Source organism: Oryctolagus cuniculus, chromosome 5 (assembly GCF_051225735.1).
Source record: "Oryctolagus cuniculus isolate XC-2025 breed Fujian yellow rabbit chromosome 5, ASM5122573v1, whole genome shotgun sequence".
In the NCBI taxonomy this organism is placed as follows: domain Eukaryota; kingdom Metazoa; phylum Chordata; class Mammalia; order Lagomorpha; family Leporidae; genus Oryctolagus; species Oryctolagus cuniculus.
The window spans coordinates 150,562,150-150,585,222 of NC_142871.1; the positions used below are offsets into that span (position 1 = coordinate 150,562,150).

A 23,073-nucleotide genomic window follows, 5' to 3' on the forward strand; every position below is an offset into this window, starting at 1 on the left:
TCCTGGTCTCCCATGGGATGCAGGGCCCAAGCACTTGGGCCATCCTCCACTGATCTCCCTGGCCACAGCAGAGCTGGACTGGAAGAGGAGCAACTGGCACAGAATCCGGTGCCGACCGAGACTAGATCCTGGGGTGCTGGCGCCGCAGGTGGAGGATTAGCCTATTGAGCCGCGGTGCCAGCTGCCAGCAGAATTTATTGATGTATTGGAGGACATGGATGCTGAAGGAAAGAGCAAGAATAAAAATTATTTCTAGGTAGAGCAATCACTCACAATATGTTGGTGGTAGCTCCAGTCCTGGCATGGGAAAGAATGGGGAGGGATACTTGATTGAAGACAACTGACTGTAGCAATCTAGAACCCATTGGATAAGTTAGGGAAGGTATAAATATTTGAGAGTCAAGTCATTAGTTCAAAGATATCTAAAATCGTGGAGTGGCTTAGATTTTCTAGGTAAAACACAGAGCTTTAAACGAAGCAGAAAATGCAGAACTCAGCCTTGGGAAACTTTAACAAGCAGAAACGGATGTCCCAGCAAAAGACGCAGTCTGTGAGGCTGGAGAAAAACAGTGTCATGGAAGTTTATCTATTGATTATTGGGTAACAGTGCATTTCCAAACTTAGTGGTCTAAACAATAGCCATATTGTTAAAGGTTGATCATCACTGACTTGAAAATCTGAAATCTGAAGTGCTTCAAAATCTGAAAATTTTCAACATCAAAATATTGTAACAAGAGGAAAATTCCACATCTGACCACATGTGATGGGCTGCAATCTAAATGTAGTTATCTTAAAAATGTTGGATGAAATTATTTTCAGCCTGCACATGCAATTCTACAAATATCAGATATTAGTATTACTTGCATCTGTCAATCAATTGACCTATCTTCTCTATTTTTTCTGTGTCTCAATCCAGAGTGGAATAAAGTGTTCAATAAAGCAATCCAAGGTTAATCAGTGTGTTATGCAGTTGAGGTCTATTTTTATTTAGCCCTAATATTTAGCTGAGACACATACCTCATTCCCCTGGCTAAGGAGGCATCAATTTATGAAGTAAGGAAGTTTTCAGGTATTTATGGAGGGGCAGAAGTTTCTGGTGTCATTGAATTAAGAGGAAGGCTTCTGTCTTTTCAACTGAACAGAAAAAAGTCCTATTACCTTCCTTGTACTTTCATTTTTTTTTCCTAATATGAATTGTGCCTACACAGCATCTGTAAAAAAATAGATCCTCTGGGCTTGTGATGTGTATATGTGGTTGGGGGTGTCAGTAGCTCTATGTCTGTTGTATAAATCTGTGCAAACTGCAGATTGAAGTTCAATCCCTACTCTGTAGGGGGTAAGAAGAGGTGATGAATTAGTCTCTAACAAAGAAGATTATTTAGAGGGTCTTTGGAACAGGCAGAGAAGTGGGGCAGTAGGTTAGTCTTTTATTAAGTACATCATATCCACCCTCCCTGAAAAATCCTTTCTCTAGCCTATGTAAGTATAAGAAGAAAATGCCCTAAATCCAGGAAACCTACAAAATTGTATAGTTCAGACTAAGAAACAGATCACAGCAAGCTAAAAAATCCCTCTCTTTGACACAAAAATGCCACATGGCTTCATTTGCTTAAATACATACAGGGAGGGGTTGAAGAAGAATTAGGATAAAATGCATGGCAAAAGGAAATCCATGCCAGGCAGACAGTGTTGCCAATGACCTAAAACAGATGCCAGGTTAACTTGGGGGCCAATTTGTCAAACATTCCCTCTGAACTGCAAATTTTAAAACTATAAAACTTTCAACTTGAAATATGTTATAGTTGGGCAACATTCCTCAAATAATCAAAGTCATGATTACAACGGAGGTGATGAAATATGATCCATAATCTGTACTTTGGCTGATACTCTCTATTTAAGACATTTAATGGGTTTTCCCGTTTGCCCATTATTTTCCCCAAATTTTCTATAAATTTCTTAGATAAAACAGTTTGTAGTATTGCCAATGCTACCGTGTAAAAGAACATAGCCACTAGCAACCAAAGAAATTTTCATCAGGGAACTGGCAGCCTACAAATCAGTGTGACTGGTGGAAACATATTCTTGCTGTTACTAAGAAACCATGTTAAAGGCACGTACAGTGACATTCCAATATGGTAAATCCATAAATTTAATTTATCATCCCAGAGAAGATTCATGCTTGGACCTCAGCATAGGGTACACAAATCTATTTACCTGTCTCTTAAATTGTTCATTAGCCTAGGATGCTTTATTAGGAGGTTATTTATTAAGGTAGGAATGAGAAGGGATATTAAGATGAAACCAGTAGTCATCTCCAAAACACTACTGTTAGCTAAAAATATGCTCAGGGTATCTAAAAATCATAATATTTCCATGGCAAAATTTGATGAACATTTTGAATTAATGAAAAAACTGAGTTCCTGAACACACACTCTGTTCTCCATAATCAGTCCCACTTTAAAATAAGAAACACAATGCTGATCGCTTAAATCTGGGATAATTCCTCTTAATTCTTTGGTCCAGGATTGTACATTGCTGTTTCCGTTTGTCCTAAATATGGTCTACTTCAGATGAGGACAAAACTGAGGACTTTGTAGCCAAATGACATGTACATGTATCAGGTAATTCATCCAGCAGTCACTTTACAGAGCTTGTTGTAAATAAACAGGAAGATGGCAAAGAGAAAGAAATGACCATTCATTAGGAATGTTTAGGATGTAAGATATTTTATATGTGAAAACCCTTGCAGATTTTCATTTAATCACTGGTTCTTTCCTCAGACTCTGTCTTAAGTGCCTGCATGCAATAGTGAGATGAACTGTTGAAAAAAAAAGTCTGGCTTTGGTTTGGCATGTATTTTATACAGAATGGAAAAGCAATGCAATAAATATAATCACTGCAATAAATAGCTAAGATATGCAGGCTCTTATAATGCAATAGATATTCCAGGAAAAGGTACTCCAACTGGAGTGTCCTAATGGAGACAAAGACAGAGAAACTGCAACTGGAAATAGGGTGGTCAGGGCAGGCAGCCTCGACAGGATTGCATCTGAGCTAAGATCTGGGACAACGTACGTTTTGGGGAAAAGAGTTTTCAGGAGGAACATAGAGTAAAAAATTTCTTAAAAGGAGTTGTTCCATGGACATTGCAAAATGGCAGGGAGAATACAGTAGATTGTGTAGAATCTGTGTGCGGAGGTTGCAGGAACCCCCATACCACCCTGGAGCTAAGTCACAAGTAGAATAGTGGTTATCAAATGTTTTTTTCCAGAGCCCTGATGTGCTACAAAGCTTTACGAAATAACCTTCCCATTCTTTTTTCTTTTCTTTTGCTTTCTTTTTTTTTTTTTTAATTTTTGACAGGCAGAGTGGACAGTGAGAGAGAGAGACAGAGAGAAAGGTCTTCCTTTGCCGTTGGTTCACCCTCCCATGGCCACTGCGGCCGGCGCGCTGCAGCCAGTGCACCGTGCTGATCTGAAGCCAGGAGCCAGGTGCTTATTCTGGTCTACCATGGGGTGCAGGGCCCAAGCACTTGGGCCATCATCCACTGCACTCCCGGGCCACAGCAGAGAGCTGGCCTGGAAGAGGAGCAACCTGGACAGAATCCGGCGCCCTGACCAGGACTAGAACCTGGTGTGCCAGTGCCGCAGGCAGAGGATTAGCCTTGTGAGCTGCAGCGCCGGCCCCATTCTTTTGCAATGGGGCAAAGCAAGAAAAATTAGTTCTACTCATCTAGTCATAATCAGTCTCCTTTTAAAATATTATGTGTCAGGCTGGAATAAAATTGTGTTTTATAAAATGTGCACAGTGTCCTTACACTTCATTGTATGTGTTACCTAAACGTCCCTGTATTGGGTACAGCTAGCTGCAGGAACTTCCTAGAGGTTGTTTCCAAATATAAATGTTTTTCCTGACTCAGTCTTTGCCTATGGTTATAGCAAGACCTTGATGAAAAGTGAACAATTATTCAATCTCAATATTCATAGCAACAATCACTTTGGTATCTTTTGCCTCATTATACTCCCAGTGTGCTCCATTTATTAAGTAGAATGGTTTAAATGAAGAAATGATATGGCAAGGAAAATGGCTTTTCAGTAACATTTGCTTTCTAAGTTCATTGCTGTTCTGGCTTGATTCTAATATTTTATCTATTAAAAGATATATGGGGGCCGGTACTGTGGTGTAGCAGGTAAAGCTGCTGCCTGCAGTGTGGACATCCCATGTGGGTGCCAGTTGGAGTCCCGATTGCTCCACTTCCAATCCAGCTCTTTGCTATGGCCTGGGAAAGCAGTGGAAGATGGCCCAAGTGCTTGGGCCCCTGCACCTGCATGGGAGACCAAGAAGAAGCTCCTGGCTCCTGGCTTCAGATGGGTTCAGCTTCAGCCATTGCAGCCATCTGGGAAGTGAACCAGTGGATGGAAGATCTCTCTCTCTCTCTCTCTTTCTCTTTCTGCCTATCCTTCTCTCTCTGTGTAATTCTTTCAAATAAATGAATAAAAATCTTTACAAAAATATATGGAGGCAGGCAGTCTTCTTGAACTGCTTAAAAATCAGACTATTATGTTATTTGCATGCTTTGCCATGACCAGTGCTGATACAAGAAATACACTGACATAAATTAAATGTAAATAGAAGGTGCCCTTTCTACTGGTGATCCAAAGTGTGACTTCTCTGTAGCTTGATTGCACATACTACTTGCATTCAGAAGCATAATCTTTGATGTAAATTCTAAATATTACATTTCATTGGGATATTCGCCTCTGTTGTTTATCATCTAGTGCTTAAGATTATTGTGAATTACCATCTATGGCCATACCACCCTGAATGTGCCTAATCTCCCCTGATTATTGTTAATTACCTACATAACTGACATTGTGTCATAGTCTTCTCTCATCTAAAATTAGATTTCCTGCTATGCCTATGATATGGCAATTATCAATACAGTAATTCTGGTGCAGTTTTGGTAACATACTGAAAATGAAAAGGCATTCATATCCTCATGGTAAATTCTTTAAAAAAATCAGGCATAGTCCCCAAAATAAACATTGAACTTAATAATGATGGACATGAAGTTCCCTGTGATTTGTCTTCATGATGCATTCTGTCAGCCTCAGATCCCAGGCATAGGTCACCATCTAAAAGTTGAGCTCAATAAAAGGATCATCAGTGTTCTTTTATCAATGACTTAGCCTGCATCCTTTTATCCCAACATCTTCCCTTGAAAGCCATTATTTCCTCACAAAAAACCACCATTACCCAATTAATTTATTCCAAAATATATACCTGTGTATCTCCACTTTAGCTGATATGTGGCTGCAGACAGCGATTTCTCCCTTGAGAAGAAGCAGATACTTCTGTTACATCCATAAACACCTGGGCACAGAGGTTGATTCAGTGCCCAACTGACCCAGTGACCCCATTCAGATCTTCACTTCCCTTACAAAAATACCAGTCACCCAAACTCTCATCAAAAAGGAAATACGCAAACTCTGCTTCAGAAAATAATGATTCCCACATGTTTGAAGGAAAGAAATAACTATTTGAACTTCAGGGGCTCCCTTTCCACATTAGATAAAATTAGAGGAGGTCACCAGTTCCAAGAATAGACAAATTTATGAGTTGACCAAGGACAAAATATATGGGCTGGAATAAAAAAAATGAGAAAGACTAACCGAATTCCCTCTCTAAATAATTTGAATGACTCAGAGAAATTATTACAAATTCTAAGGCTAAGAAGGCAATTTAAAATGCCTCTCTCTGGAAATCTTTACCTTTAAAGTAAGTAAGTCAAGGAGAGATTGAAAGGCTTTGAAAATTATGCTTTTGTCCTATGCTAAGTACAAGAACAGTGAGAGGATGAAAGAAAAATAAAGCTAAACAGTCTGATTAAGATGCAGAGAAAGCATGGAATGCTGAGATTTGGGAAGATTTGCAGGATAAGAAAAATGAGATCTTAATAGCAAACCTAGGTGGCAACAATAGCAGAGTAAGCCAGCCGTTTGCAGATCTGGTTACCCTTGGAGAACCCCACGGGATGGAGGGAGCTGATTTAGTTATTATTAAATCAGGAATGAGACTGTGTTCGTAAAGAACTGTATCAAGAGAAAGAGAGACAAAAATCTCCATTACTTGGAATGACTGCTGCAAGGGAACCCAAATATAGGAATTGATTGAGTCATCCTCCGAACGAAATTTAAATGAAGAGCTTTCAGGAAACTACCCCGTGAAGACTGAAGTACTTGCACAACATTCGGGATGATTTGCAAGGTAAACTCTGGTAACATCAGCAAGGAAGAATTAAGGCATTAATTTGGAAGTTTCAGATACTGTATGTGGGGATGTAGCTTCTGCCCTGGTTGAATGCGACATGGAAATGTATGTGATGGGAGTTTGAAGGCAGAGGGCGGGTTCAGCCCAGTTTTTGAAGGTGAGGAGGATGGTCCATGTCAGACTGACTCAAGCCCTGTTTGGATGTCAGTCTCTGTACATTGTACTTACAGGCACGCTCATTCTCTGTGTCAGTCTTTGTGTGTTGTTTGATAAAAATGCTGACCAAAGTGTCTGGTGTTGCTGTAGGAACTGAGTCCATATTTCAGGAAGTATAAAAGTAAATGAAGATGGGCAAGGGAATAAATAGAGCATGCTTCTCTCGTCTGTCTTCTTATTGAACCTTTTTGACTTCCTACATAATATCCACATACATTGCTTTAATCAGGACTGCATCTAATGACCAGTCTCTGTGTGAGAATCTGAGGCTAACACTTCAGCAAATTGGAGTCCTATTACTAAGTGAGATGGGGATAATGGATAATGCACAGGAGTAAGCTTTGTGTGAGCTATTACTGTTTTCACAGAATTCACACTTATTTATTCCAAATGTCTCACAGCCAAGAATCACAAAGAATGATGTAGAGGGATACATTAGCAAAAGAAATATCAAAACTAGAGAAAAAAGAGAAAGAAAAAGATAAGCAGAAACGTAGATAAGGCAACAACAACAACAAAAATCCAGTTCTACAAAAAGTTAAGAAGCAGGTATAGCTATCTAAAATCAAGCTGTGCTGTCCTCAAGGGAGTAGGAAAACCCAGCAGAAAGGAGACTGTTGAGAGGTATCATGCAAAGTATGTGTAAAAAAAATCTCAGAACCTAAAACATTAAAAAATTAGTTAAAGATATTGTCCTGCAGAGCAGATAGCTGAGTTATTGGTAGTGACTTGGTCTCTAGGGGCACAAGTTTCATATACAAAAGCAGCTACCTTTAAGTAATTTACTTAGGATGCTTCTCCAGCTGTAGGAATGGGGGATGTTGCCTTGGAGGCTCAAAGCGATTATATTACCAGAATCAGGGGCTACAAAAAGCTATGCTAGACCTGGATAAAAAAATGCCTTCTAATAAAAAATATCTCTCTGTGTGTTTACTGGGATGTGGGAGTTGTTACCACATGCTTGTATATTTCCCTCTCAATGCAGGCCTAGGACAAGGGCTACTCAATATTCAAAAAGAAATCAAAAATAGAGGCACTTTTCTAGATGAAAATAAACTTGAAAAATGAGCCTACCATCACTGCAAATTTTGAACACCCCAAGCTAGCAGAATTATTTTGAGACTACATACTGAGACAGAAGACGTTTTCTCCAAGACAGAGAATTTTAATAGTGTCGTAATTAATTCCATAGTGAGATATTTCTCTTTACTGAATTTTAATTTGCAAGTCTTAAAGAAAAGACCCCTAGGATAGAATGATTGACAAAGTAGTGAGCCTCAAAGAAAGATTATTCTGGACCCTATGTATCAACTACTTACCAAGTATTGTCAAGCCTTAGGCAAGAGTAATACAGGCCTAGTTTATCTGTGTCTTTGCAAACTTCCTTTTGCTTGGAGTCATGGGTATCAGGCCTAGGGACTGGCTTATTGTCTTTATTTTTTGAATGTGTGACTTAATGCTGAAATATTCCTTTGTTCCCAATTTACACTTTAGACTTAACAAATGGGTAAACATGAGAGACTCAGCAGGATGAATCCAATTTCAGAGACACTGGAAGAACTGCATCATTTCCAATCAGAGACACACAGATTAAATGTAATGAGCTCTAATCAGTCATCTGACTTAGAGTTTTCTCTACCTGTATTTAGAAGGATGAACCAGAAAAATCCAATGACAATTTATGGACTTAATGGTTTTAGAAGTGTTTGAACTTAGTATTTGAAGAAAAGCTGTTTTGGAATTGATTTTACATAATTTTTAAAGATGGTATTTATTTATTTGAAGTGTAGAGCTACAGAATAAGGGAGAAACAGAAAAACATCTTCCATCCCCTGGTTCACTTCCCAGATGGCCGCAAAGGTCAGAGTTGGGCAGATACGAAATCAGGAGCCAAGAGCTTCCTCAGGGTCTCCCACGCAGGTGTAGGAGCCCAAGCACTTGGTCTATATTCCACTGATTTTTTCCCAGGCAATAAATAGAGAGTTGGATTGGAGGAGAAGCAGTCAGGACTCACACTGGCCCCCATACGAGATGCTGGCACCACAAGTGGAACCTGAGCCTACTATGCCACAGTGCCAGTCCCAGGTTTTACTTAAAATTTAAAAGTATTTATTTGAGAGGGAGAGAGACAGAGACAGAGAGTGAGTGAGCAAGCTCTCACCTTCTGGTTCACTCCCAAAAGCCTGCAAAAGCTGGGGGCCAGGAATGCAATCTGGGTCTCCCCTGTGGGTGGCAAGGGCCCAAGTACTTGAGCCTTCATGTAGTATCAGCTAGGGTTTGCACTGGAAGAAGCTGAGCCAGGAGCTGGAATTAGGAAGCAAACCCTGGCCATCCTATGTGAAATGGGAAGCATGTTAACTGCCAGGCTAAACATCCACTGCTATGGGAGAGGCAACCTTAGAGTTTCGGTCTTTGATTTCTACGGATTTTATTCTTGACATTTATTCAGAAATACAACAATGAGGGGTGTTAATATTTGAATTAATGGATCTCTATAAGAATGTTTTCATACTGTCTTTTTTTCCCCTTTTTTAGCTTTTATTTAATAAATATAAATTTCCAAAGTACAACTTTTGGAATATAGTGGCTTTTTCCCTCAATAACCTCCCTCCCACCCGCAACCATCCATTTCCCACTCCCTCTCCCATCTCATTCTTCATCAAGATTCACTGTCAATTATCTTTATATACAGAAGATCAACTTAGTATATATTAAGTAAAGATTTCAACAATTTACACCCACACAGACACACAAAGTATGAAGTGCTGTTTGAGTACTAGTTATACCATTAATTCACATAGTACAACACATGAAGGACAGAGATCCTACATGGGGAGTAAGTGCACAGTGACTCCTGTTGCTCATTTAACAATTGACACTCTTATTTATGATGTGAAGAGTTTTCTAACACATTGTATCTGGAAACACTTTGAGAAAAAGTAAGAGGAGAATGAGGAGCACTCACCGTCCCAGGAAATAGCACAGTGTTTGCTTCATGTGTGAGATCGACCCATTCCAGTGTTCTGTGATGGCAAAGGCTGAGTATTTCCGGGGAGCAGAAGGAATCTCAAAACAGCGGTTATGCGTAGTTAGCGGATGGACTCCTGAAAGGGAAATGGGCTGTCTTTGTAGAACGTTGCCTACCTCTTCTGAGAGCCCCACACAGCCAGTGCATATGAACCGAAGTTTAGGCAAACATAAAGCTGAAATGCAACCAAGGGAACTTCCAGATTTTTTACCTAACTTTCTGTTGGGAGGATTTCCAGGTGGGTAACACACCTGGCCTGTCTCCTTTCCCTTACTTAGTCTCTCCTTCAGTAGAAAACCAGGTTATATATTTAGAGAGTTTAGGAAAAATACCTGAGCATACTTATCCTGGTTTGTAACAGGTTAGGTAGTGCTCCCTCACCACACCAAAAAGAACCCAGGTTAACCTGGATACACAGAAGCTCCTGGCTCCTGGCCTCAGATTGGCTCAGCTGTAGCTGTTGCAGTCATCTGGGGAGTGAACCAGCAGGTGGAAGACCTCTCTCTGTCTCTCCCTCTCTCTGTCTGTAACTCCACCTCTCAAATAAATAAGTAAATCTTAAAAAGAGGCCGGCATTCTTCCCTGGTTTCTGTCCTAACTCATCTGTGGATGTCTGTCATGACTGTTGAGTATGTCTAATTCAGGAGTAGAATGTCAATGAGAATTTCAAATTGCAATCCCAAAACCTGACCTCCAATTATCATAGAGACAAACTGATATTTTGCTCTTTATCTATATGATCCAATTTAATCTATGAGTTGATTTCTAATTCAAGAAGCTATGAGGAATGTTATTTATTGCCTCATTGAATTCTCAACAAATAGTTCATTATATACAGCAAAACTCTTAACCTTGATACATGCTGTAATCTGTCTTCTCTTTTCACCTTTTAACTTACATGATCCATTGTAGTCAGTTTGGGCTGGCAGAACAAGGTTCCACAGAGTGGGTCACTTAGATAGATGCTCAACGCCTCCCTGTTCCGGAAGCTAGAACTCCACGATGAGGGTGCTAGCAGGGTGGGTTTCAGATGAGGCCACTCTTCCTGGCTTGTAGACAACTATATTCTTGCTGTGTCCTCCAATGTCTTCTTCTCTGTGAGCTGAGAGAGAGAGAGAGAGATATGATCCCCCTTTTTCTTAAAGGGCACCAATTCTATCTACTAAGGGTGCTACCCATAACATCTCAATTAACCTTAATTACCTCCTCAAGGGCCCTATCTTAAAAAAAAAAAAAAAAAAAAAAAAAAGACACAATGGAGCCTCGGGCTTGGATAAATGAATTCAGGAGAACAAAATTCAACCTATTAAAAACTCTGAAATTTAGATTTTCTAGGCTTTTTATCTACAAATGTAGCATGATCTACAGGAGCAAATCATTGTTGAACTTTTTCCTGATACTCTCCCAAACCTCCTAACAACATTCTCCTTGGGACTCATTTGAGGTCTTCTGCAGTAATTCTTGGTAGACAATGAAATTTTCCTTCCTTCCTTCTTTCCTTTCTCTCTCCCTCTTCCCCTCCCTTCCCTCCTTGCTTTCTTCCTTCCAACTTTCTCTTTTTTTTTTTTTTTTTTTTTGACAGGCAGAGTGGACAGTGAGAGAGAGAGAGACAGAGAGAAAGGTCTTCCTTTGCCGTTGGTTCACCCTCCAATGGCCGCCGCGGCCAGCGCGCTGCGGCCGGCGCACCGCGCTGATCCGATGGCAGGAGCCAGGATCCAGGTGCTTTTCCTGGTCTCCCATGGGGTGCAGGGCCCAAGCACCTGGGCCATCCTCCACTGCACTCCCTGGCCACAGCAGAGGGCTGGCCTGGAAGAGGGGCAACTGGGACAGAATCCGGCGCCCCGACCAGGACTAGAACCCGGTGTGCCGGCGCCGCTAGGCGGAGGATTTGCCTAGTGAGCCGCGGCGCCGGCCCAACTTTCTCTTTAAAGAAATTAAAGTCATTATTCGATTCTCAACCACTTGCCACATGTTTTAACTTGCCCTTGACAATCTCTGCAGCCTGGACTCTTGACTTTAAGTGACTCCTGGCAGCCCACATTAAGAAGCAACAGCTCTCAAGTTTTCTATTATATTTTATTATTTTTTATTATACCTGAGCATTCTCCTTGCTGTCTCCTTTACTAAAGTATTTTCCCCTTTCACTTTTCAATGGATGTGATAACTATACAATCTTCTTAAAAAAGAAAAAAAAAAAAAGACAACTGGTCTGTAATTTACTACCCTTCCAACCTTCATTAGTGTTCCCCTTAATAAGCTTAATCTATATTAGCAGGAGTATAATAATTACTTTCCAAAATATAATTAGTAACTAGTGCTTTATATATGAAAACCTATAACACCTAATCACAAGTATTCCAATAAAAATAAACGATGTTCATGATACAATAGATACATTTTTAGTTTTTTTAAGATTGATTTTATTTCTTTGAAAGGCAGAGTTACAGAGAGAGAGAGAGAGAGAGAGAGGTCTTACATCTGCTGGTTCACTCCCCAAACGGGTCTAGAAGCCAGGGATGGGCCAGGCTGAAGCTAGGTTCCGGAAGTTTCATCTGGGGTTTCCACATAGGTGCAGGGGTCCAAGAACTTGAGCCCGCTTCTGCTGCTTTCCTAGGCATATTAGCACGGAACTGGATCACAAGTGGAGAAGCCTGCACTCAAATCAGCACCCATATGGGATGCTGGCATTTTAGGCAGCAGCCTCACTCACTATGCCGCAGCACCGGCCCCCTGATATATTTTTCTAATAAACTTCTATTAAACAGAGAAGCGGTACCTAAATTCTCATTACAAGTTTCATTTCCATACTTTCTTTATAATGTGCAGGGCTAGCAGGCAGCACCCTTCCAATATTCACAACTTGATGATTTTGTAAGGGGAAAGTGGCAAGTAAAAGGAGGATGGGGAGAAGGGGGAGGGGAGGGGAGGGGAAGGGGGAGGAGAGGAGAGGAGAGGAGAGGAGAGGAGAGGAGAGGAGAGGAGAGGAGAGGAGAGGAGGCAAACACAGCTCTGGGTTCTACCTGCAAATATCATTCCTTTCTGCTTCCCACCTCCAAGAGAGAAGGGGGACAGTGAGAACAGGGCCGCGGAGCCACAGCACATCATAAACTGTACATTGTTGGAACTGTAAACTGACATGCTCAGTTCCTGGTCTGTGTTTTCCTCCTGCTGCTGTCTCTTCTTGTTCAATAGAAAAGAGTCTGTTCTGACTTTAGATCACGAAACAATTGGATACACTGTCTTATAAAGCAAATAGGAATACACTATTGGAAAACATAGACTCATGCAAATAAATATATTTCATTTATATAGAATATTTGCCAAAAATCATATAAAGATACTAATAGTATATTGTATGTAAAAATGATTACATCTTGCTATTTGAATCAAATGGTAAATTTCATCTTGCATTTTCTTTTATTAGCTCTGCTGAATCCAAAACTCTGGTATAACATTCTGGTTTCTGCAGTTCTGAGGAAAAGCTTCCTGCATGGTAGATGGCTCACCAAGACTCATTCTGCCACCATTTCAGCACCATCAAACTGTCTCTGTTTTATATTATTCATACTTTTCAGATTTCCTTTTCTGTAGGAAAGGTGAGGTATTTTCTTTTCTCCATAACTTATCATCATATTTAGAATCTACAACAAGGTAGGTTTGGAATAAATATTTTGCATAGTTTAGAGATAATTAATGAACTAATGGCTTCACCAATTCTGTTTATAACCATGTTGACTTTTCTGTTGATATTAAACAGTATTAAAATTTTGAAATGAAATCTACCCATTTCCCTCCACAAACTCCCTACAATTTTAACAGTAGCTGGAGACACAGGGTAAACGTGGAACATTTCAATCACGTGACAGCAATGTCCATTTAAAGAGCTGATAAATTCTGTGCTGTGGAGCAAACCACTTAATCCTGACTGTATATCAACAGGGAAGAATTCCAAAGGCTTTTATTCCCACTTACACTTTGGCTACCCACTTGCTTTGACCTAAATTGTTTTCATTTATGAGGGACAAATGAGGAAGAATAAAAATAAACTATTGCCCAGATAGAGGTTCCAACGTACAGCAAATATGTTGCTGGTTAAATAACTTTATAGGACATAACTGAGAGAAAAATAATCACTGTAAAGAAAATCCATTTCCAAAACAGACACACCTGTAAAATTAAGTACTGTCTGCACAATGGAATTATTTTCAGGAGCTGGTGCCAGGTTTATTTTAATTAATGTTTAAAACAACCAGGAATGGACTGTCAGATGACCCAGCAGGGATTGATCATTCAGTGTCTTCTCTGTAAAGCTCCAGAAATGTGCTCTTGAGAATGGCAAGGATCATGACAGGAGAAAACTGAAGGTCTGAATGCAGCATGATTCCCTTAAAGCCAGAGTAGTTCCATTGGTTATCAAATGAAGACTGTCAGATGGCCAGGGGTAACTCAGCTAAGAAAACCATAGCACATAAGTGCATCAGTATGGCTGATTATAAACCATACAGAAAGGATTGAAGAAGATGGCTGTGAAAGGCAGCTGACAATAGTTCACAGTGGCCACTAAGTTATGAGAACTGGAAGTCAACTGCCAGGCTTCAAAGTTCTGCTATTTTATACCTTACTTTTAAAAAAATAAAAAATAATAAAATGATTGAACAGACATTTCTTAAAAGAAAATGTATAAATGGCCAGCAGGTGTAGACATAAATGCTCAAAGTCATTCATTACCAGGGAAATGCACATTGAAACCATAATGAGGTATCACCTAACCACAGTTTAGAACAGTTATTATAAAAAATGCAAGAAATAACAAATGGTGGCATGGATGTGGAAAAAGGGGTACTGTCACAAGTCTATTGGTAGGAAGATAAATCAGGACAGCCGTTATGGAAAACAGTATGAAGTCTCCTCAAAAACTAAAAATAGAACTGTCATATGATCCAGCAATCTGACTTTTGAATTTATATAATAAAGAAATAAATTCAGTATGTCAAAGAGATATTGACACTTCCATGTCCATTGAAACACCATAAATGTCAGCCAAGATAATGGAATCTACCTAAGTGCCCGTTGATAAATTGATAAAGACAATGTACTATCTTTAGACAATGGATTGCTATTCCTATCGCTGTGGCTCACTTTGTTAATCCTCTGCCTGCGGCGCCAGCATCCCATATGGGTGCTGGGTTCTAGTCCTGGTTGCTCCTCTTCCAGTCCAGCTCTCTGCTGTGGCCCAGGAAGGCAGTGGAGGATGGCCCAGGTGCTTGGGCCCTGCACCCCATGGGAGACCAGGAAGAAGAACCTGGCTCCTGGCTTCAGATCGGCAGAGTTCTGGCTGTAGAGGCCATTTGGGGGGTGAATCAACGGAAGGAAGACCTTTCTCTCTGTCTCTCTCTCTCACTAATTCTGTCAAAAAAATTTTTTTTTTCTTTGAGGCAACATGAATATACTGGAATAGATTCTACACCAAAGTAAATCTGTCCCATAAATATAAGTCACACATTAGTTCACTCATTTGCGGAATATAAACAGGTTGGTTTCCTAAAAGTAGAAAGTAGCATGGTGATTATCAGAGATCGGGGCACGTAGAAAAGAGGGAAAGAAGGGGAGAGATTGGAAAATGGATATAAAGTAACCAAGGAGGGATAAGTTCTATTGTTTTATTGCCCAGAATGGTCACTATCATTAACAATAATACATTATAGATTTCAAAATAGGTAGAAGAGAGGATACTGAATGTTCTAACAATAAAGAAGTGATGAATGTCTGAGGTGATTGATATACTAGTTATTCGAATTTAAACCATTACACACGGTAACTTTGTATCAAAATAGTACATTATACCCAATAAACATATGCATTTAATTATTACATGATAATTTAAAATAAATCAATTGAATGTAAAGCATGCTGTTATTTGATTTCTAATATTTGGTTTTCTAGAAAGTTAGTTCTATATTAACTTCTTCATTTTTACAATTAAAAAGATAGATAAACCTATTGCTGTCGTTATTAGGATTAAATGAGTTAATGTACAGAAAGTACATCACACAGCGGCTAACATGTAAAGAAAATCCATGGTTATTTTAAAAGTACATACACATTACTAGCATACAGAATCTTAAATCAGGTTGCTACTAGCACAACAGATACCCAAAAATGGAGGTTCTTCAGAAAGTTAGTGGAAAATGGAATTAAAATATAAGTAAGTTGGTGCAAAATATTTTGAAATTCGCATATAGCTTCTTATGATACATTTCGATGAACTTTTTGAATACAGTCATATATATAAAGTAGAAGAAAAGAAATGTTTTGTCCCTATGACTAAGAGAACGACACAGTATGATTCCGTTTGAGATTGAGAGAGAAGCCATGTGGAAGATCAAGATTTTAAAAATGGTATAAAATCCTGGCCTCCAGTATAAAATCTACCAGATATGATGAAAAGGTTGTGTTTTGTAGTCCACCTGTAGGAATATAGCCTGAGTTCCTATGACCTAAATGTGAGGTCAATCGTCTGTGCACTATAAATCACAGATCACAAGCTGAGCAGAAGGGTTCTAAATTATGAAGTGGAAGAGACAAAATCTTGATACAGTCTCTAAACTGCTGTGGCTACATCAGCACTAAAGTTATCTTTATGTTTTCTTGCCATGCCATTTTCTTTGATCCTATCAGATCCATGGTTAGTTCAAGGGTAAGTATTTGTTGCTGAGAACATGTGATAATCTTTCACTGCAAGCATATGATCAGAGACTATTACGATGAGGTCCACCGTTCCTTGTGCTGGAGAGAAGTGTCATAATTACCTTCAATCCTTCAGCAAGCAAACCTTGAAGTCAGCATTATGGACAATATGGCCGTTGATTCTCTCCTGTGTTCTCAGTTCTGCCTTGAGTCCTTACACTGACCAACTCACTCTCCAACTTCCAATGTGTTGCTAATGTTTCATGCTTCAGAACCTGTGATTCACTTTCCAATTTTAGCTTTGTTTTGTTCCCAGATTTAACCTCAGCATCACTGCCAAAGACATCCTTTGTTTTGACCTTTATCAGGAGAATTTCTTCTTTGTAATAGCCAGCATAAGTTACTCTTTGTAAATAAACAATCCAACTGAGATTTGAGAGCTAACTCTACCATCCATGGTACTTAGAGACAATGTTTTCAATGGAACTAGACCGTAAAATAATCCCCACATGGAGACAGTTTTTGGATAGAGCTTCTAACTTTGAACCTGAACCCCACAAGTGTTATAGAAATGATAACACTGTAGGGATTCTTGTTAATGTTCTTCCTTTTATTTCATAGAAATCCCACATTCCTGCTTTAATAGAAAGATGCAGAATCCATTTAGTCTCTTCCCATCCTTGTACTAAGTGATTTCAACACATTATCTCATTTAATCGTAGCAATATCATGATCCATAATCATTTTACTCCTTATATTCAAACTGTATGCTAACATTCCTCTCCTTTTCATATCTGAATGTGGAAGTTGTTTAGTTGATAAGTTGGTTGGCCCTGTCTTTCCATACCAAGTGATAGGGTGTGATTTTACTGTTTCAGTAATTTTCTCATGTCATCATCAATATTTTTTCAGTCTCTCCAAGTGTTTAATTTCTTGAAATTTTCTACACTTGCTGTGTAAGAAATGGGGTAAGAGTTGGAAGCTAAATGCGGGGAAAGAAAAACAAATCTCAAATCATAGTTTCAATGTCACCGTGATGACACTTTTAGATCACTTGATTTTGAACTTTCTAGTGAAACCCTTGCTTTGTTTCAGATTCCTGCTAGTCAGTTCCTCCAGATTGAATTTACAATTTAAACTTTTCCTAATTTAAATGAGTTACTTTGCATTCACTATGAAGGAGATAATGGAGGAAATGAGAAGAAATGGCCAAAATTACTAGAATTCTGACATAATACCAATTGTGAGGTGAGAAGCATCACAGATTTAATATTAGCATTATATGGGAAAAATTATAGGATCTCTCATCCGCAGAAGGTTTAAAAGTGAAAACTGTCATGAAACAGATGAAATGTATTCGTACCTATGGATTGTGTATTGTGTTTCACTGGGCGTAGCACTCTGCCAGCACATATTGTTTGCATTAACTCATTTGTTTTTCTCGGTAGTCCTGTGTTGCATTCAATTTTACCCATTTTGCAAATAATGAAAGTATCTTATTCTTCATGATATTTCTCATGATTGCAGAGCTAGGAAGTGAAAGAAAAAGGCATATGTTCTTTAAACTCAGCTGCAATCTCATGCGGTCTCTGCTGTTGCTGCGGTAGATGAAACACCAACTACTGGCCCCAAGGGAACTGGATGGAATGTGAATTTAGATGACCCACCATCCAGCCATCATCTCCAATGGCCTCTCAATCACTCACTCCCAGGATTACACATCATCCAACCTGGAATCCTGTAACCCTCAAAACTTGAATCTAAAATCCCATTGAGAGCATTTTATTTGCTTACTTCTCATGTCTTCTTAATCTTAGTACTTACATCCCTACCTCCCAGTTTCTTGAAACACTGTTTTTGATATCCATGTACAGGTGTTATGTGTGTCTTTGCTGTCTTTCTGCTGAGCTTGAATCCCTGGCTCAATTCCGCAAGAGCTACTTTATTAGCAAGATTTGCTCCCTTGTTCGCCTTAACCCTCAATCTTGCCCATCTCCAATTTAGATTCAATCTGAATGTATTTTTTTTCTTTCTGCAAAGCCCTGTGTTCAGAAACTCATGCAGTGATTTCAACTGTATCTAGTGCAAATGTTCAGTGTACAGCTGAAGATTTGGTTTATTCTTTCCTGTGTTACCTTCCTCTTGAGTATCTTACAGTGACTCCTTCAAACTTTAACTTTTAATAAGTTTCTTATTCTAATCCTGTTTAGTTTTTGGTAGACGATCTTGTCTTCTACTTTCCAGAGAAGATAGAGCGCTGATATATTTCCATTCCAAAATTCCCTCCTCATAATGCCCATATGTCACTCTTCCAAGATCTCCGCAGGACTCACTCTCTCAACACTTGAATGACTTGGCTCAAACTGCCACTTTGTATTCTGGTTCCAATCACCTCATTTAATTAGAAGTCTATATTTCCTCTGCTAACTTGATTCTCTTGATTCCTCTTAAAACTATCATTATCTAATACGCTATTTTTTAACATGCTCCAATTTATTTCTACTGTTTATTATAATTACGCGTTTCCCCAGGGTGGAATGTATGTTCTATTTGGACTTTTGCCTATTTTGTCCACCTGTGCACGGAGGCATTCTAAGTATTTTAACCAGTGCTTGATTCCTGGTAGGCACCAATAGTGACTTACTGAATGAATGCGTAATCTGTAGTGCATGCGATTGCTTGCTTTCTTCCCTGTCCATGCAGAGGAACTGGTTCCTTAATCCATGTCTAGATAGGATTGATCAGGACAACATCAGCCCCAGAGATACCCGGGAGATGAGGTTATTTGCTTGTTTACAGTTGAATTGTAACTGTTGAAAATGGTGTTAAGGTTGCATGTTTGCCACCCAGTATTTGAAAGCCTTCTTTGTCACTACTCTTCTTACCTAACTAGTTCAAGGGCAAGAACTGCAGGGTGCCAACCCTCTCACCTCCTGTTATCTCTCAATAAATCTGAACAGAACACATTGTGCACTGTACTCCCTCTTTGTCATTAAATATGCTTTCCAAACAACTACCCTCCAGTCACCCAAAGGGACTGACTTCTGCTGTATTTCATTTTCTTTGATAGCCTCAGCCAAGGTTCTTTTTGTCACTGAGACTGAATTTTGTGTAGATTACGGTCTACCAGAGACTTCATTGGAAACAGCAAGTATATTTCTTTTTGGAATGCAAGTTGAACTTGAGTCACTGTCCCCAGTGAACAGGTACAGTCAAGAATAAAGCAGTAATAGAATCGACTAGACCTTTTGGCTAAAAGCCATTTGCTCAAAATCCACATACTGGAAAATACAATACAAGCATATGCTATTTATCAATTTCCTAGAATAAAACATGAATACAAAAAATAATATTTGCAAATGCTGGATATCTAGGTTTTATCAAAGAAAACCTTCTTGGAAGATCCACTGTATTTACCCTGTGTGCCTACATCCCATAGAACAAATACAGCTTTTTAATGTTTGAGAATGTTATTACTGCCTTCTTTCCTCTCGGCCTTTTGATGGAGGATAGCAGTTCCTTAAAAAATATATATTTTTTTTTCAATTTACTCTTGAAGTCATCTTTAGTTCTTGCCTTGATTCTTAGTCATACAGGAATTTGGTGTCATGTTGTTTATATCAAAACACTTTTTTGATTTTTAAGTAAAGCAGTGCATGTACCATAAACATGACTATGCTTTTATTTTATGATACTATATGATTTTTTAAAGGATGATTCAGTTTCCAAAACCCTTCTGTATTGTTTGAAAAAAATGACTGGCATCTATTTGTTTGCTATGGGGTATGGGATTGATGCAATTTGTGGTCACATAAATTAGGTGTGCAATTACATTCTTTGTTGTTTCTGCTGAAGGAACTCCCTTTTTTCCTCTTTAAAAAACTAGAGATTCCACTTCATGTAGACTCTGACAAGGCTGATGAAGCAGTCGATTTCCAAATTACACACAGACTTTGTCACTAAAATGATTTTGTTATCTATTTGTTTTGTGAGTCCCTACCAACTTTTTAGGTAGAAACAGTATTCCTATATTAGTTACTGTAGGCCCACTACTTTTCATGTAAGAAACAGATCGTGGAGAATATTTCAGAATTTCAACAGTTTCATATTTTTTATCTTTTCATATTTTCTCTTGTGCTTTCAACACACTTTCTCTTGGGCTTTCCAAGAGAAGCTTTTGCTTCCTATGTGACTCATAGTATCTTAGCCTCTTCCATGACTTCACTGCCTTTTTTTTTTTACCAAACATTGGTCTATGTTCCCATCAACTACAGAAATTTCAGTGTCTCAATCTTCTGCCACAAGCAGGACTCAAGTCATCCTTCCTGAACCTCCTGCTCTGACATATTTATGGTTTGGGTCTCCATCTGGACATGCAACACTGTTTGAAAATCCTTTTCCAAATTTTCACAATTTTTTCCTTTGTTCTTCTGCTTCATTCTCATTTTCATTCTTTCACTCTCAGCTGGAAATTTCTATTTTTTCCTTATAATGAAATTAGAAACCACTAGGCATGCATTCCCTAAACTTGCCACATACGTAGACTTTAGACCTTTTCTTATTTCTGCCTCATTCAAGGGAAAAAGTGCCTTCGTCTGACCAGTTTTAATCCTTCCATCCCTTGTTTGTTTTTTTCCTCCCCTTCTTAAACATCATTCTCCATCACTTATCTTCTCCCATAAATTTTATCTACTTCTTCACTGGACCTTTCTAAAATACATATTTAAAATATTTTCTATAAAAATAAATAAATAAAACAATTATTCCCATTTGCCTCACATGCTTTTTTTTTTTTTTTGGTACATCTTAGCCAACCTTTTGATAGGTGAGTCCAGTGGTGAATGAGTTCCAGAGAAGCCAAGGTCATGGATGTGACCTGGGGATGGGAACGTGAAGTATCGTGGGAGAGAACCGAACAGTGCAGGAAGAGGTAAAGGAATCAAGAGGCTCTCACGTCAGATGGATTGCCAAACTGAATAGGTCCAGTTTAATTATGAGGAACAAATTGTGAATAGGCACTAAGATAGAAAACAATAAGCAGAGGCCGGTGCCGCGGCTCACTAGGCTAATCCTCCGCCTTGCAGCGCCAGCACACCGGGTTCTAGTCCCACTCGGGGCCCCGGATTCTGTCCCGGTTGCCCCTCTTCCAGGCCAGCTCTCTGCTGTGGCCAGGGAGTGCAGTGGAGGATGGCCCAAGTGCTTGGGCCCTGCACCCCATGGGAGACCAGGAGAAGCACCTGGCTCCTGCTTTCGGATCAGCGCGGTGTGCCGGCTGCGGCGGCCATTGAGGGGTGAACCAATGGCAGAGGAAGACCTTTCTCTCTGTCTCTCTCTCTCTCACTGTCCACTCTACCTGTAAAAAGAAAAGAAAGAAAGAAAGAAAGAAAGAAAGAAAGAAAGAAAGAAAGAAAGAAAGAAAGAAAGAAAGAAAGAAAGAAAGAAAGAAAGAAAACAATAAGCAGAAGTCATCAATCAGAAAGTGTGTGGATGGTGAAGCAGTAGAGGCACAGCAGTTAACACCGGCTTTCAAGGAGCAGGATTTTCCTCCAAGGGGAAAGAAAAATAATGTACACATCAGAATGGAAGCCAGGAGGATGCTAGCTTTAGCTCCTAAATGTGAGGTCTGTGGGGCATTAGTGAACTTGTAGCTCCCAGATGAAAGGGCATTGAGAAAATTGGATCTTCATGGAAGAGCCAGCTCCCCAGTTAAGGTAGGGAAGGGGATATTCAAGGAAGAGTTCACAAGTGAGGGAGAAGTCGGTGGCTTTGGATTGGAGTGTCACAGAGGCACCTGAAGCGGAGCAATGACATTCGGCCAAGGAACAAGGATTCCTGGAGCAGTATGTATGCAAGCATTGAGACTGTAGATGGGTACGGATGCTCAGACTTGTGCAATAGCCGATTCCTATTCACCTGGGCTTAGATAACTGTAAATCTGTAGAGCAAAGTGTTCGATGAGAAAATCCCGAGTTTGGTTGATTGTATCGGCTTCGATGACCGACTCTGGGTGTGATTTCCTCACAGTGAAGGCTGCCTGCACTGAGTCAAGTGTACTGAAGAGCGAGGGTAGAAAACTAGTAGTCAGAGTCCTGATCACCATAGGCAAGAGAAGCTCATCATTAACCCAGGCCTCACAGATACACACTGGCCACGGACCACAAGCACTTTCAGGATTGTCTCCAATCTTGGACGAATAGTTTAGTTGTGCAATGGACCGCATTACCTGGAATCCTTTGCAGAAAATGAGAATTATGGTTGCTACCCATGCAATGATAGAAATGCAAATCATCCTTTGTTGCTCTCTTTTCCCCCAGTAGATGCAGATTTTGTTTAAAATGCAACTGTTCCATGAACATCCTTGAATCTCTTCCTGAGACATTTACTGATGGAAAGCAGAATTGGTCAACTTTGTTTCTTGAATTAATATATTTTGCAGACTTAGTAGAACTGGTGTAAAGAATCTTGGTATTCATGTTGTGGGATATATAAAAGTGCTATGTTCCATACATAGAATGAAAATTTCATAGTGGCTAATCAGAAATAAGCAAAGGGACAGGTTTAAAGCTGGGGTGATGGAAAATATAGAGGAACAAAAATGGCTCTACTTATCTAATCTAATATAGAAATACAATTAAATAAGACCATTATGTGTGCTAGGGAAACCCATTTCAAAATTTCTAGTTTACATCTGGATATTTTGCACCAAGTAGGGCCAGTCACTGGTATCTAACTTACTATAAAGCACAATGCAATCTTTCTCCTCAATAAATTATGTTCATGCAGATGTTATGTGTCTTATGATGGAAAGGCTTCCAAAGGGGAAAATGGTTTTCTTCATGTCAGATGTAATAAACTCAAACCAGGTAAGTCAG

At 39.4% G+C, this 23,073-nt stretch overlaps 1 long non-coding RNA gene across 9 annotated transcripts in view; it reads right to left on the bottom strand.

Annotated features, from left to right (window-relative positions):
* LOC149126789 (uncharacterized) overlaps nucleotides 1–14,753 on the bottom strand; it is a 36,077-nt gene extending 21,324 nt beyond the window's left edge. For 4 of the 9 annotated variants that reach the window (XR_016234245.1, XR_016234246.1, XR_016234248.1 and 1 more), the window contains exons 1-2: nucleotides 10,413–10,708; nucleotides 9,452–9,590 (exon numbers count right to left, since the gene is read on the bottom strand). This is a non-coding gene — a long non-coding RNA (uncharacterized LOC149126789). The other 5 variants (XR_016234252.1, XR_016234250.1, XR_016234247.1 and 2 more) reach the window with 4 other exon arrangements.
* Between the last annotated feature and the right edge of the window lie 8,320 nt (nucleotides 14,754–23,073).